The 15,927-nt window shown below is 42.2% G+C and overlaps 1 protein-coding gene across 4 annotated transcripts in view; it reads left to right on the top strand.

Annotated features, from left to right (window-relative positions):
- The first annotated feature begins 1,317 nt into the window (after positions 1-1,317).
- LOC118374702 (Y+L amino acid transporter 2-like) overlaps positions 1,318-15,927 on the top strand; it is a 29,519-nt gene continuing 14,909 nt past the window's right edge. For 2 of the 4 annotated variants that reach the window (XM_035761180.2, XM_035761182.2), the window contains exon 1: positions 1,319-1,776. The gene's annotated coding sequence lies outside the window, so the exon portion shown is untranslated. Of the gene's footprint in view, positions 1,777-10,882; positions 10,996-15,927 lie in introns of all 4 variants that reach the window. The other 2 variants (XM_035761184.2, XM_035761181.2) reach the window with 2 other exon arrangements.

A 15,927-nucleotide genomic window follows, 5' to 3' on the forward strand; every position in this document is an offset into this window, starting at 1 on the left:
ATAATGTGCCTCTTTAGGACTGTCTGAATGAGCATCACACACTCATTTAGGGGAACTGAAGTAGATGCATTTCACAGTTCACACACTCTGGTCTCATACCTCATCATCATCCAGTGAGATTGTGAACTAAACTTTTGAAATGGCAATCAATGAGCTAAGGTTCCCTTGTTAGATGGTTGAATATATTGAACACAAATATAAATGCAATACAACAATTTCGAAGATTTTACAGAGTTTTTTTTTATTTGACCTTTATTTAACTTGGCAAGTCAGTTAAGAACAAATTCTTATTTTCAATAACAGCCTAGGAACAGTGGGTTAACTGCCTGTTCAGGGGCAGAATGACAGATTTGTACCTTGTCAGCTCAGGGTTATGAACTTGCAACCTTTCAGTTACTAGTCCAACGCTCTAACCACTAGGCTACCCTAAGGAAATCAGTCAATTTAAATAAATTCATTAGACCCTAATGTATGGATTTCACATGACTGGTAATACAGATATGCATCTGTTGGCCACAGGTACCTTAAAAAAAGGCGTGGATCCGAAAACCAGTCAGTATCTGATGTGGCCACCATTTGCCTCAAGCAGCACAACACATCTCATTCGCATAGAGTTGATCAGCATGTTTATTGTGGCCTGTGAAATGTTGTCTCACTTCTCTTCAATGGCTGTGAGAAGTTGCTGGATATTGGTGGGAACTAGAACATGCTGTTGCACATGTCGATCCAGAGCATCCCAAACCTGCTCAACGGGTCACATGCCTGGTGAGTATGCAGGCCATGGAAGAACTGGGATATTTTCAGCTTCCAGGGATTTGGGGCTGTGAATTATCATGCTGAAACATGAGGTGATGACGGCAGATGAATGGCACGACAATGGGCCTCAGGATCTCGTCATGGTGTCTCTGTGCATTAAAATTGCCATCGATAAAATGCAATTGTGTTTGTTGTTCGTAGCTTATGCCTGCCCATACTATAACCCCACCGCCACCATGGGGAATTCTGCTCGCGTTGACATCAGCAAACTGCTCGTCCACACAACGCCCTACACGTGTCTGTGGTTGTGAGGCCGGTTGGACGTACTGCCAATTTCTCTAAAATGATGTTAGAGGCGGCTTACGGTAGAGAAATTAACAAACAATTATCTGGCAACAGCTCTGGTGGACATTGCTGCAGTCAGCATGAACATTTCATGCTCCCTTGAGCCATTACATTTACATTTGTGGCCTTTTGTTGTGTGACAAAACTGCACATTTTAAAGTGGCCTTTTATTGTCCCCAGCACAAAGTGCACCTTTGTAATGATCATGCAGTTTAATCAGCTTCTTGATATTCTTGCTATGCCGCATATGTAAGGTGGATGGATTATGTTGGCAAAGGAGAAATGCTCACCAACAGGGATGTAAACAAATTTGTGCACAAAATTTGAGAGAAATAAGCTTTTTGTGTGTATGGAAAAATTCCTGAAATCTTTTATTTCAGCTCATGAAACATGGACCAACATGTTGCGTTTATATTTTGTCCAGTGTATTTCATCCTAACTAAACTCAACAACTGACTTCAACCTGACTTTCAGATAGGAGGAGGATGAAGCATCTATTTTCATCACAGGGTATCGCATTAATAAAATACTAATAAAATCACCTCCTCCTCCAAGTGAAGGAGGAGCGGGGAAAAGTAAGTGATGACGAAGAAGCAGCCAGCAACGATAATCAAACATCCAGCATTGAGTAAGCTTGCACATGGTGTTTCAGTCTCATTGAAATAAGTTCTCAAGGTAAGGCTTTATATCTAAGTATTTTGAGAGAAAATGAGATTTTTGCTTCTTACCTCCATTTTTATTCACTTTCAGATGTTTGACTAGTCAGTTGTTTAGCTCAACTTGCTAGCTAGCGAAACGTTTCTGGGTTGAACTGCCACGCACATGCGGCAGTTCAGCATCATCAGCATGTGTCGTGGTTGGACAGGGTCCAACCGTGGTTAGTTTCATCTAACTAGCTACTACCTGGTACTTTATGGTATTTACTCGAACTACCTGGAAAATGTTTATCATTTGTACGTTTTTGAGAGTTCTCTAGCTGCAAGTATTATTACATTTAGATAGCTACCGAAAAAAACGATAGCGTTGCTAGCTTTAGCTACTATAACTAGCTAGCTAACTTTTGCCGTGACTACTAACGTTAGCAAAACAATACCGTTTACAGTAAATTATTTAGCTAGTTTCAGCTCAACGGACTGGAGTCTGTGTGGCTAAATAAAGCATCAAACAAAACAAAAAACGTCTGGCTAAGTTATGCTTGTCCATTTTTGCGCATGCCAGCTTGTGCGACTCTTGTCCACGTTTTGTTGTTTGACTGCCTAGTATGGTACTTTGGGGACGTGGGCGAAATGTTTTGCACTTTGGACCGATGTGGGCCAAAAAACAAAGTATATTCGTTTCCCTTGAAACGTAGGTCTTGCTTATAGGCAGCCGATAGTTCCGATCCATCCGCATGGTTTGATTGGCGGACTAAAATTCACTCCATGGCGAGTTTAGTCCACTAAGGCTTGATGTGCATTTCCGACTAATGCACTCGTGTCACCCGTGGACCGGCTCGCACATAAAGTGTCCTCCATTCAGACTGCAAAGGCCATTTTCCGCCTTAACTAAATATAATTGTGTGGAAAATATACGTAATTTTAAATAATTAAACACAATGTTTCCACCACCGTTTTCGTACTTTCGGACAATTTAGGATGTTACACACCGCGTTAAGACATGGGGGGTCCCAACATCCAACATTGTCACAAAAAAATACGCAAACGGTGGTGGAGAATTGTTGCATAAAGAATGTAACCTGCGCACGTTTTCCCAGTTTATCTATCCAGAACATACGGTCAGTGATATCTGACTTTCAAGCAAGTAAAATTACTTCATGTGATCATGCTGTACTACACAATTAATTGGTATCCTATATACAGCTTGAAACTAATGCTACCCTCTCAAAAAATCGTGTTACTGTTCCTTACAAGCCAGAATGTTTAATTGCATTACCTTTAAACTTACTCTACCTGTTGTCCTTGTGGAAAACCTGGTCTCAGAGCAGTTCCTATTATTCTGTACCAGGGTTTCCTTTATAAACATGTGGCACTGGACATTTGACTGGCAGCATTTTAATTTATCTGACATTGGAGAAATGTACTGGACCCATATGCATCAGTGAAGTCTCCTCAGAGGAGGAAGGGGAGGACCATCCTCAAAAAAGTGAAACATTTTAAAGTGAACTTTTTTTTTAATTAAAACTATACCACAGATTAATGTCACCAAATACTTGATTAAAACACACAATTTTGCAATGTTCTACAGTCGCCTCCGCAGCAGTCTGTAGGGAAGCACCATGTGTAGCCGGAAGACAGCTAGTTTCTGTCCTCCTGTATTTGGCATTTGCAGTACGTGCTGCCTTTCCTTCCGACTGTAGGCGATGCACAATTATAATTTTTTTAAGGCTAGGGGAAGCTAATGATCCTCTGTGACCAAATCATGCTTTTTTTAAAAATTAAATGCTGTCAGTCAAATGTCCAGTGCCACATTTTCATAAAGGAAACCCTGGTACAGAATAATAGGAACTGCTTGATGCGTCACTACAGTCGACGGTTCGAAACACGGGTGTATCGCATCCAGCCGTGATTGGGAGGCCCATAGGGTGGTGCACAATTGGCCCAGCGTCATCCGGGTTTGTCCGGGTTAGGCCGTCATTGTAAATAATAATTTGTTCTTAACTGACTTGCCTAGTTAAATAAAGATTCTGTATAGACAAAAGTAGGCTGAACTAAATTACCATAACACTCACTTCTGTCATCATGAATAGCTTTGAGAGGCTAGTCAAGGATCATGTCACCCTAGACTCACTTCAGTTTGCATACTGCCCAAACAGATCCACAGATGACGCAATCGCCATTACACTGCACACTGCCTTATCCCATCTGTACAAAAAGAAAACCTATGTAAGAATGCTGACAGCTCAGCATGCAACACCATTGTACTCTCTAAGCCCATCATCAAACTGGAGGCCCTGGGTCTCAACCCCGCCCTGTGCAACTGGGTCCTGGACTTTGACGGGCCGCCCCCAGAAAGTTTACATTGTTGAGAAAGAAATGGTCCAAACTGACTCTGGGCCAGTTGTGGAACGATGCATCCAAAATACAACCAGTAGGCCTAGGTTACATAAAAAATAGTTATTCCCCATGCAACAGATCAGAACAGTTAGCTTAAAGTTGATAGCCTACTGCCTTAATGTTAAGAAATAGTTTATGTGCGAATATGCACTTGGCTGCCGGACAATGAAAGAAATACACTGCTCCAAAAAAATAAAGGGAACACTTAAACAACACAATGTAACTCCAAGTCAATCACACTTCTGTGAAATCAAACTGTCCACTTAGGAAGCAACACTGATTGACAATAAATTTCACATGCTGTTGTGCAAATGGAATAGACAACAGGTGGAAATTATAGGCAATTAGCAAGACACCCCCCAATAAAGGAGTGGTTCTGCAGGTGGGGACCACAGACCGCTTCTCAGTTCCTATGCTTCCTGGCTGATGTTTTGGTCACTTTTGAATGCTGGCAGTGCTTTCACTCTAGTGGTAGCATGAGACTGAGTCTACAGCCCACACAAGTGGCTCAGGTAGTGCAGCTCATCCAGGATGGGACATCAATGCGAGTTGTGGCAAGAAGGTTTGCTGTGTCTGCCAGCATAGTGTCCAGAGCATGGAGGCGCTACCAGGAGACAGGCCAGTACATCAGGAGATGTGGAGGAGGCCGTAGGAGGGCAACAACCCAGCAGCAGGACCGCTACCTCCGCCTTTGTGCAAGGAGGAGCACTGCCAGAGCCCTGCAAAATGATCTCCAGCAAGCCACAAATGTGCATGTGTCTGCTCAAATGGTCAGAAACAAACTCCATGAGGGTGGTAATCAGGGCCCGACGTCCACAGGTGGGGGTTGTGCTTTTACAGCCCAACACCGTGCAGGATGTTAGGCATTTGCCAGAGAACACCAAGATTGGCAAATTTGCCACTGGCGCCCTGTGCTCTTCACAGATGAAAACAGGTTCACACTGACCACGTGACAGACGCGACAGTCTGGAGACGCCGTGGAGAATGTTCTGCTGCCTGCAACATCCTCCAGCATGACCGGTTTGGCGGTGGGTCAGTCGTGGGGTGGCATTTCTTTGGGGGGCCGCACAGCCCTCCATGTGCTCGCCAGAGGTAGCCTGACTGCCATTTAGGTACCGAGATGAGATCCTCAGACCCCTTGTGAGATCATATGCTGGTGCGGTTGGCCCTGGGTGCCTCCTAATGCAAGACAATGCTAGACCTCATGTGGCTCGAGTGTGTCAGCAGTTCCTGCAAGAGGAAGGCATTGATGCTATGGACTGGCCCGCCCGTTCCCCAGACCTGAATCCAATTGAGCACATCTGGGAGATCATGTCTCGCTCCATCCACCACAGACTGTCCAGGAGTTGGCGGATGCTTTAGTCCAGGTCTGGGAGGAGATCCCTCAGGAGACCATCTCATCAGGAGCATGCCCAGGTGTTGTAGGGAGGTCATACAGGCACGTGGAGGCCACACACACTACTGAGCCTCATTTTGACTTGTTTTAAGGACATTACATCAAAGTTAGATCCGCCTGTAGTGTGGTTTTCCACTTTATTTTTGAGTGTGACTCCAAATCCAGACCTCCATGGGTTGATAAATTTGATTTCCATTGATAATTTTTGTGTGATTTTGTTGTCAGCACATTCAACTATGTAAAGAAAAAAGTATCTAATAAGAATATTTCATTCATTCAGATCTAGGATGTGTTATTTTAGTGTCCCCTTTATTTTTTTGAGCAGTGTAGAACATGAAGGAGGCTACTGGTTTAAATTGCATATGAAAGTATGTGGACTCTTCCTAGAGCTGGCTAAACTGAGCAGTTGAGGGGGAGAGCAGCCTTGGTCAGGGGCCTAGAAACCGAGTTCCTCTGTGGAGATGGGAGAACCTTTCAGAAAGACAACCATCTCTGCAGCTGTCCACCAATCAGGCCTTTACGGTAGAGTGGCCAGATGGAAGACACTCCTCAGAAAAAGGCACATGACATTGTGCTTGGAGTTTGCCTTAAAGGCAACTAAAGGACTCTGACCTTGAGAAACAAGATCCTCTGGTCTGATGAAACCAAGATTAAACTCTTTGCCCTGAATGCCAAGCTTCACGTCTAGAGGAAACCTGGCACCATCCCTACAGTGAAGCATGGTGGTGGCAGCATCATGTTGTGGGGATGTTTTTCGTCAGCAGGGACTGGGGGACTAGTCAGGATTGAGGGAAAGATGAACGGAGCAAAGTACAGAGCGATCCTTGATGAAAACCTGCTCCAGAGCACTCAGGGCCTCAGACTGGGGGAAGGTTCACCTTCCAACAGGACAATGACCCTAAGCACTCAGCCAAGACAATGCAGGAGTGGCTTCGGGACACGTCTCTGAATGTCCTTGAGTGGCCCAGCCAAAGCTCAGACTTGAAGCTAATCAAATCAAATTTTATTTGTCACATACACATGGTTAGCAGATGTTAATGCGAGTGTAGCGAAATGCTTGTGCTTCTAGTTCCGACAATGCAGTAATAAACAACAAGTAATCTAGCTAACAATTCCAAAACGACTACCTTATAGACACAAGTGTAAGGGGATAAAGAATATGTACATAAAGATATATGAATGAGTGATGGTACAGCGCGGCATAGGCAAGATACAGTAGATGGTATTGAGTACAGTATATGAGATGAGTATGTAAACAAAGTGGCATAGTTAAAGTGGCTAGTGATACATGTATTACATAAAGATGCAGTAGATGATATAGAGTACAGTATATACGTATACATATGAGATGAATAATGTAGGGTATGTAAACATTATATTAGGTAGTATTGTTTAAAGTGGCAAGTTATATATTTTACATTTCCCATCAATTCCCATTATTAAAGTGGCTGGAATTGAGTCAGTGTGTTGGTGGCTGTTTAACAGTCTGATGGCCTTGAGATAGAAGCTGTTTTTCAGTCTCTCGGTCACAGCTTTGATGCACCTGTACTGACCTCGCCTTCTGGATGATAGCGGGGTGAACAGGCAGTGGCTCGGGTGGTTGTTGTCCTTGATGATCTTTATGGCCTTCCTGTGATCGAACATATCTGAAGAGGCCTGAAAATAGCTGTGCGGTGACGCTCTCCATCGACCCTGACAGAGCTTGAGAATATATGCAGAAAAGAATGGGAGAAACCCTCCAAATACAGGTGTGCCAAGCTTGTAGCGTCACACCCAAGAAGACTCGAGGCTGTATTCGCTGTCAAAGGTGCTTCAAAAAGGAAAGGGTCTGCAGTTTTGTAACTGTGATATTTACGTTTTGTGTTTTGAATAAATTGGCAACAATTTCTAACACGGAACCCAAACCGGCTGCGTGCGTGTGCCATCGTGCATATATGCGCAATCACGACACGCATGTTAAAATATCAAAACAAACTCTGAACCAATGACATTAATTTGGGGACAGATCGAAAAGCATTAAACATTAATGGAAATTTAGCTAGTTAGCTTGCTGTTGCTAGCTAATTTGTCCTGGGATATAAACTAGAGGTCGAACGATTAATCGGAATGGCCGATTTTTAATTAGGGCTGATTTTCAAGTTTTCATAACAATCGGAAATCTGTATTTTTGGACACCGATTTTTGCCTATTTTAATATTATTTTTTTGACACCTTTTTATTTAACTAGGCAAGTCAGTTAAGAACACATTCTTATTTTCAATGACGGCCTCGGAACAGTGGGTTAACTGCCTCGTTCAGGGGCAGAACGACAGATTTTCACCTGGTCAGTTCGGGGGATATAATCTTGCAACCTTACAGTAAACTAGTCCTTGTGCACTCCACAAGGAGACTGCCTGTTACGCGAAAGCAGTAAGCCAAGGTAAGTTGCTAGCTAGCGTTAAACTTATCTTATAAAAACAATCAATCATAATCACTAGTTAACTACACATGGTTGCTATTACTAGATATTATCTAGCGTGTCCTGCGTTGCATATAATCTGACTGAGCATACAAGTATCTAACTGAGCGGTGGTAGGCAGAAGCAGGCGCGTAAACATGAATTCAAACAGCACTTTCGTGCGTTTTGCCAGCAGCTCTTCATTGTGTGTCAAGCATTGCGCTGTTTATGACTTCAAGCCTATCAACTCCCGAGATTAGGTTGGTGTAACCGATGTGAAATGGCTAGCTAGTTAGCGCACGCTAATAGCATTTCAAATGTCACTCGCTCTGAGCCTGTGGTTGTTTCCTTTGCTCTGCATGGGTAACGCTGCTTCGGGGGTGGCTGTTGTCGATGTGTTCCTGGTTCGAGCCCAGGGAGGAGCGAGGAGAGGGACGGAAGCTATACTGTTACACTGGCAATACTAAAGTGCCTATAAGAACATCCAATAGTCAAAGGTTAATGAAATACAAATGGTATAGAGGGAAATAGTCCTATAATTCCTATAATAACTACAACCTAAAACATCTTACCTGGGAGTATTGAAGACTCATGTTAAAAGGAACCACCAGATTTCATATGTTCTCATGCTCTGAGCAAGGAACTGAAACGTTAGCTTTTTTACATGGCACTTTTACTTTCTTCTCCAACACTTTGTTTTTGCATTATTTAAACCAAATTGAACATGGTTCATTATTTATTTGAGGCTAAATTGATTTTATTGATGTATTATATTAAGTTAGTGTTCATTCAGTATTGTTGTAATTGTCATTATTATAAATAAATAACAATCATTACATTACATTTAAGTCATTTAGCAGACGCTCTTATCCAGAGCGACTTACAAATTGGTGCATTCACCTTATGACATCCAGTGGAACAGCCACTTTACAATAGTGCATCTAAATCTTTAGGGGGGTGAGAAGGATTACTTATCCTATCCTAGGTTCCTTAAAGAGGTGGGGTTTCAGGTCGTACGATTTAATCGGTATCAGCTTTTTTGGTCCTCCAATAATCTGTATCGGCGCTGAAAAATCCTAATCGGTCGACCTCTAATACAAACACTAGGTTGTTATTTTACCTGAAATGCACGAGGTTCTCCGACAATCAACCCACACGTAAAAATGTTCAACCGACTCATTTCTAGTCATCTCGCCTCCTTCCAGGCCTTTTCATCGTTTAACTTATATGGTGATTGGCATGTACACTTTCATAGTATTACCACGACAACCGGCAATAGTTTGTCTTTCAATCACCCATGTGGGTATAACCAATGAGGGGATGGCACGTGGCTCCCTGCTTCTATAAACCAATGAGCAGATGGGAGAGGCAGGACTTGCAGCGTGATCTGTGTCAGAAATAGGAATGACTTCTATTTTAGCCCTTGGCAACACAGACGCTCGTTGGCACACGCACGGCAGTGTAGTCGGGGTATAAACCTGTTGTTGCCTCGTCATTATGGGGTCATTGTGTGTAGAATATCCCATTTTCATGGCATGGTTGGTTCAAAAGCTATTGACGAGATTTATATTGGACTAACTTGACTTTGGTACTGAACCAAAAGTCGGGTAAACATTACACTCCTCTGGATATTTCTTTTTTTTTTTTAGAGCAGCTGAAGGACAAAGCGCGAAGACAACAAGTAGAGCAAGTTTAAATATAATTTTATTAAACATTTTGGCCTGGTTTTAGGCTTTATTTACCCGTTTTAATTGTATATTAAAGCCAGATTAATTAAACTATTGCATCCCTTGCTACAAGCTGATGTTGACACAGGTGTGGAAAAGCAATTCCCACATGGCCTTCCTTGTGCTGTGGCACTACTGATATATTCTTGTTGAATCAGTGAGTAGTCTATGCTAGGACCCATGCTAGAACCCATATGCATGCCGTAGCCTAATGTTGTACTGCCAGGCATTCTGAATACTTTTTTAATTGAAGGCAGTGTATTTCAGAGCATAAAGGCAGCCCATCAGACCAGATGCTTTTGGAATCTAATAGGCATGACTGGCGTCCCTCTGATTTCATATTAATGGAGATGAGAGAGGAACTAGTAAAGGAGAAGAGGAAGCCTCTTCCTGAGAGGCTGTTTGTGTTCGTAACGCCTGAGGCATTAAACACACAGGCTTTACAAACAGAGGTATTATAAAGACACACACAAACGGTGGCATTACAAACACAAATGGAGAAAGGCCTTAAACACTCAGTTATTATAAATATATACACACACACACAGAGGCATTACAAACACACAAACGCAACATGACCATTGTTTGTTTGATAAGGGATTTCCTTGATAAGGGTAGCCTGCCTGGTCCCATAGTTGTTTGTGCTGGAGTAGACTGCAACCATAGGAGTCCATGTGATGTCCTACAATAAATTAAGCTTCTCTGTTCTTCGCTCAAGAACAGAGCTAAACGGAGACCGACAATGTTCTGGAGCAGGTAAATGTTTCCCCCCTTGCTGTTTTGGAGACCTTGCTCGGCTGTGTAGAATGTCCTAACTTAATGACATGGTTGATAAATGCAAAGCACATTTTCAGTGAAATCGAGCTTGTCTAAACTGGGAGTGTTTTAGGCCAGACATTTAGGGAAAGTTCGAAGAGAACAAATTTATTTTTTCCTTGGATAAAAAAAACAAATTGGGCTATATCCTGCAGGTGCATGTTCAAGCTATAGTGCGCCATTACTGCATTCTAATAACCATCTATCTACCTTGAAATGCAAAATGTTCCACAGTCACGTTGATATTCTAGTCGGTAAACAAACCAAACGCAGCCATGGGAAATCCTCCCATAGCAATACCAGGTATTTGAACTAAGATAAAAATGCACGCCTTGTTCTTTCTTTGCTCCAGAGGTCGAGTAAAGAACAGCGACTTGAATCTCAGGCGAGTTGAGCTGGGCCTCTCCTCTACGTCATTTTATTTACACTTCAGAGAGCGGAGAAGAAGAGATTAGAATCAGTGAGGTGAGTGTTCCAATAGAATGCAGAACAAGGCTTTTGCTAAGGCACCCACTTCTTTGTTCCAATAGAATGCAGAACAAGGCTTTTGCTAAGGCACCCACTACTTTGTTCCACTAGAATGCAGAACAAGGCTTTTACTAAGGCACCCACTACTTTGTTCCACTAGAATGCAGAACAAGGCTTTTGCTAAGGCACCCACTTCTTTGTTCCAATAGAATGCAGAACAAGGCTTTTGCTAAGGCACCCACTACTTTGTTCCACTAGAATGCAGAACAAGGCTTTTACTAAGGCACCCACTACTTTGTTCCACTAGAATGCAGAACAAGGCTTTTGCTAAGGCACCCACTACTTTGTTCCACTAGAATGCAGAACAAGGCTTTTACTAAGGCACCCACTACTTTGTTCCACTAGAATGCAGAACAGGGCTTTTACTAAGGCACCCACTACTTTGTTCCACTAGAATGCAAAACAAGGCTTTTGCTAAACACTACTTTGTTCCACTAGAATGCAGAACACCCACTACTTTGTTCCACTAGAATGCAGAACAGGGCTTTTACTAAGGCACCCACTACTTTGTTCCACTAGAATGCAAAACAAGGCTTTTGCTAAGGCACCCACTACTTTGTTCCAATAGAATGCAGAACAAGGCTTTTGCTAAGGCACCCACTACTTTGTTCCACTAGAATGCAGAACAAGGCTTTTACTAAGGCACCCACTACTTTGTTCCACTAGAATGCAGAACAAGGCTTTTGCTAAGGCACCCACTACTTTGTTCCACTAGAATGCAGAACAAGGCTTTTACTAAGGCACCCACTACTTTGTTCCACTAGAATGCAGAACAGGGCTTTTACTAAGGCACCCACTACTTTGTCCACTAGAATGCAAAACAAGGCTTTTGCTAAGGCACCCACTACTTTGTTCCACTAGAATGCAGAACAGGGCTTTTGCTAAGGCACCCACTACTTTGTTCCACTAGAATGCAGAACAGGGCTTTTGCTAAGGCACCCACTACTTTGTTCCACTAGAATGCAGAACAAGGCTTTTGCTAAGGCACACACTACTTTGTTCCACTAGAATGCAGAACAGGGCTTTTACTAAGGCACCCACTACTTTGTTCCACTAGAATGCAGAACAGGGCTTTTACTAAGGCACCCACTACTTTGTTCCACTAGAATGCAGAACAGGGCTTTTACTAAGGCACCCACTACTTTGTTCCACTAGAATGCAGAACAGGGCTTTTGCTAAGGAACCCACTACTTTGTTCCACTAGCCAGGCACACTGCCTGTTAGTGGGAAAACGGACCGTGCTGTAGCGTTCACCAGCACTACTCCACTTTAACTGCTGGTTCTAAGGTCTAAAGAAAAGACAGATATGCCAAAGCTGGGCTGGCCTTTTTTATATTCAGAACCACATTCCTATAAAGCTTTGAGGATCTAATGTTAAATACTGTTGAAGTTAATATGGCTACAGGTTCATCTGCCTCACCTAAAAGCCCATTCTGGTGGGAAGCTGCTATAGACCACCAGGTGTTAACAGTCAGTATCTGGATAATTATGTGACATGATATCACATACGTTATCAAGCATCAGGCTGCTCACTCAAGAGCTTCAAACTAAGTAGTGCCTGCATCCTGGTTCAGGTTCAGTCAACCTACTTGTACCAGGTTAGTTACAAACAGCACAGGAATGAAATCATCATGTATTGAACACATCTTTACTATTGCTTCAGAAATTAACTTGGTATTGTAGCCATATCTAGGAAAACCAAAGTTCCAAAGGCTGGGCCTAATATAGTGCATAAGAGGTGATTCCCATGTTGATGCAAAGAATATTTGTTTGTATGTATGGGGCGGCAGGGTAGCCTAGTGGTTAGAGCGTTGGACTAGTAACCGGAAGGTTGCAAGTTCAAACCCCCGAGCTGACAAGGTACAAATCTGTCGTTCTGCCCCTGAACAGGCAGTTAGCCCGCTGTTCCTAGGCCGTCATTGAAAATAAGAATTTGTTCTTAACTGACTTGCCTAGTTAAATAAAGGTGTAAAAAAAAAAAAATGTAATGAGAAGCAGACGCTGCGCTGCACTTGACGCATTTTATGAAATTGTTTACCCGAGTTACTAAAACCATTAAGAAAATAACTGTAAAAACTGTTCAATCCCTGCGGTTTGATGAGGAATTGAAAAATGTTATTGTTGAGAGGGATGAGGCTAAAGGCTGCAAGACCGATGGGTAAAAGTACTGCAAATTGAGAAGTCTGAATTAAACTGAATTAAAAATAAGAAATTACACTGAAACAGAGAAATTATGTTAAAACGCTTTGATGCACCTTAAATTACATTTTGGGCAAAAAGGAAAACTCCATTGACTGATGGCTCGTTCATCACAAAACCCACTGATATTGCCAACTACTTTAATCATTTTTTTAATTGGCAAGATTAGCAAACTTGGACATGACAGCAACAAACGCTGACACTACACATCCAAGTATATCTGACTAAATTATAAAGGACAATTGACTGATTGGCAGGTCCTACAGGCCCCCCGAGTGAAATTTATGAAAAAGATTGTGTATGGGGGCTGTTTTGTTGGACTCCAGTGCAGCGTTTGACATTATCTATCATAGTCTGCTGCTGGAAACTTGTTATGGCTTTATATTGTGGATAAAGAGTTACCTGTCTAACAGAACATAGAGGGTGTTCTTTAATGGAAACCTATCCAATGTAATCCAGGTAGAATCAGGAATTCCCCAGGGCAGCTGTCTAGGCCACTTACATTTTTCAATCTTTACTAATGACATGCCACTGGCCTTGAGTAAAGTCAGTGTGTCCATGTATGCGGTTGACACTACGCCACATTACACGTCAGCTACTAAAGCGAGTGAAATGACTGCAACACTTAAGAGCTGCAGTTAGTTTCCGAATGGGTGGCAAGGAATACATTTGTCCTAAATATTAAAAAATAAATAAAAGCATTGTATTTGGGACAATTCACTAAACCCTATACCTCAAGTAAATCCTTGTAATAAATAATGTGGAAATTGAGCAAGTTGAGGTGACTAAACTACTTGGAGTAACCCTGGATTGTAAACGGTCATGGTCAAAATCCTATTGATACAACGTTAGCTAAGTTGTGGACAAGTCTGTCCCTAATAAAGCGTTACTCTGCCTTCTTAACAACACTATCAACAAGGCAGGTCCTACAGGCCCTAGTTTTGTCACACCTGGACTACTGTTCAGTCATGTGGTCAGGTGCCACAAAGAGCAGAACACTAATAATATGCATGTCAATCTCTCCAGGCTCAAAGTGGAGGAGAGATTGACTTCATCACTAGTTATATTTGTGAGAGGTATTGACATGTTGAATGCACAGAGTTAGTTCAAAAACAGACTATCGGCACATCGCTCAGACACGCATGCATGCCCCGCCCCACAAGACCTGCCACCAGAGATCTCTTCATAGTCCCCAGGTCCAGAACAGACTACGGGAGGAGCACAGTACTACGTAGTCATGACTACATGCAACTGTATTCCACATCAAGTAGCTCATGCAAGCAGTAGAATTAGATTAAATATGCACCGTAAAAAGCAGGGACTGTGACACAACACGAACAGGCACAGACCGACGCATACAAACACACTATATAATATGCACTATACACACACACGTACACATGGATTTAGTTGTAGTAGAGTCCTGAGGTCACACACTTAATGTGTTGTGAACATATGGTAATATCTTAAATATGTTTAACTGCCTTCATTTGGTTGGACACCAGGAAAAGTAGCTGCTACCTTGGCTAATGGGGATCCATAATACATACAAATACCCAGAAATGCATAATGATTGAACTCCTCCTCCTCTCTTGCTTTTGGTGCAGACCGACTGTAGACTTCATACATGTTATCTGTAGAGTTGCAAAGGGTCGGACATTTTCCATGGGAAGTTTAAACCCGGAAATGTTGCTTAAATTCATCAAAAAAGTTAACTTTTTTTTGTGGGATACACATAAGCCAATTCTAGGCCTTTTGGCATATTTTGGTTAAACTATCCCCAATTCAATGGAATTGCAACCCTTTGCATGCACAGTGCACTGTTCCATCACATGTGCAGCTGATTCTCAAGATCTTGCCCACTAAATGAGATGCTATTGAGCCCACACTACTACACTGTCTGAGCCAAGGACTACATGTTTTCTGGTAAGTTACTGGGTGGGGTGAATATATTTTATGACATACGTTGTGTTTTTTGTTAACTAGTAAATGGTATCCTACCACAGTGGGTTTAAATAATTTAACTTGTAGTTTGTTTTTGCTACTATGTCACCTGTTTCCATACATGTTTCATTTAAAAAAAAATCTTACAAAGATGTTTAATCTAATTGCTTAACTATTTACAGTTGAAGTCGGAGGTTAACATACAATTTAGCCAAATATATTTAAACCCAGTTTTTCAAAATTCCTGACATTTTCATCCTATTTAAAATTCCCTATCTTAGGTCAGTTAGGATCACCACTTTATTTTAAGAATGTGAAATGTCAGACTAATAGTAGAGAGAGTGATGTATTTTCAACTGTCAACTGCGTTTATTTTCATCAAATTTAACATGCATACAAATATTTGTATGAACATAACAATATTCAACAACCTGAGACAAACTGAACAGGTTCCACAGACATTTGACTAACATAAATTGAATGTGTCCCTGAACAAAATCAAAAGTAAGTCAGTATCTGGTGTGGCCACCAGCTGCATTAAGTACTGCAGTACATCTCCTCCTCATGGACTGCACCAGATTTGCCAGTTCTTGCTGTGAGATGTTACCCCACTCTTCCACCAAGGCACCTGCAAGTTCCCAGACATTTCTGGGGGGAATGGCCCTCACCCTCTGAGCCAACAAGTCCCAGACGTGCTCAATGGGAATGAGATCTGGGCTCTTCGCT

The sequence above is a fragment of the Oncorhynchus keta genome, chromosome 19 (genome assembly GCF_023373465.1).
Source record: "Oncorhynchus keta strain PuntledgeMale-10-30-2019 chromosome 19, Oket_V2, whole genome shotgun sequence".
In the NCBI taxonomy this organism is placed as follows: Eukaryota; Metazoa; Chordata; class Actinopteri; order Salmoniformes; family Salmonidae; genus Oncorhynchus; species Oncorhynchus keta.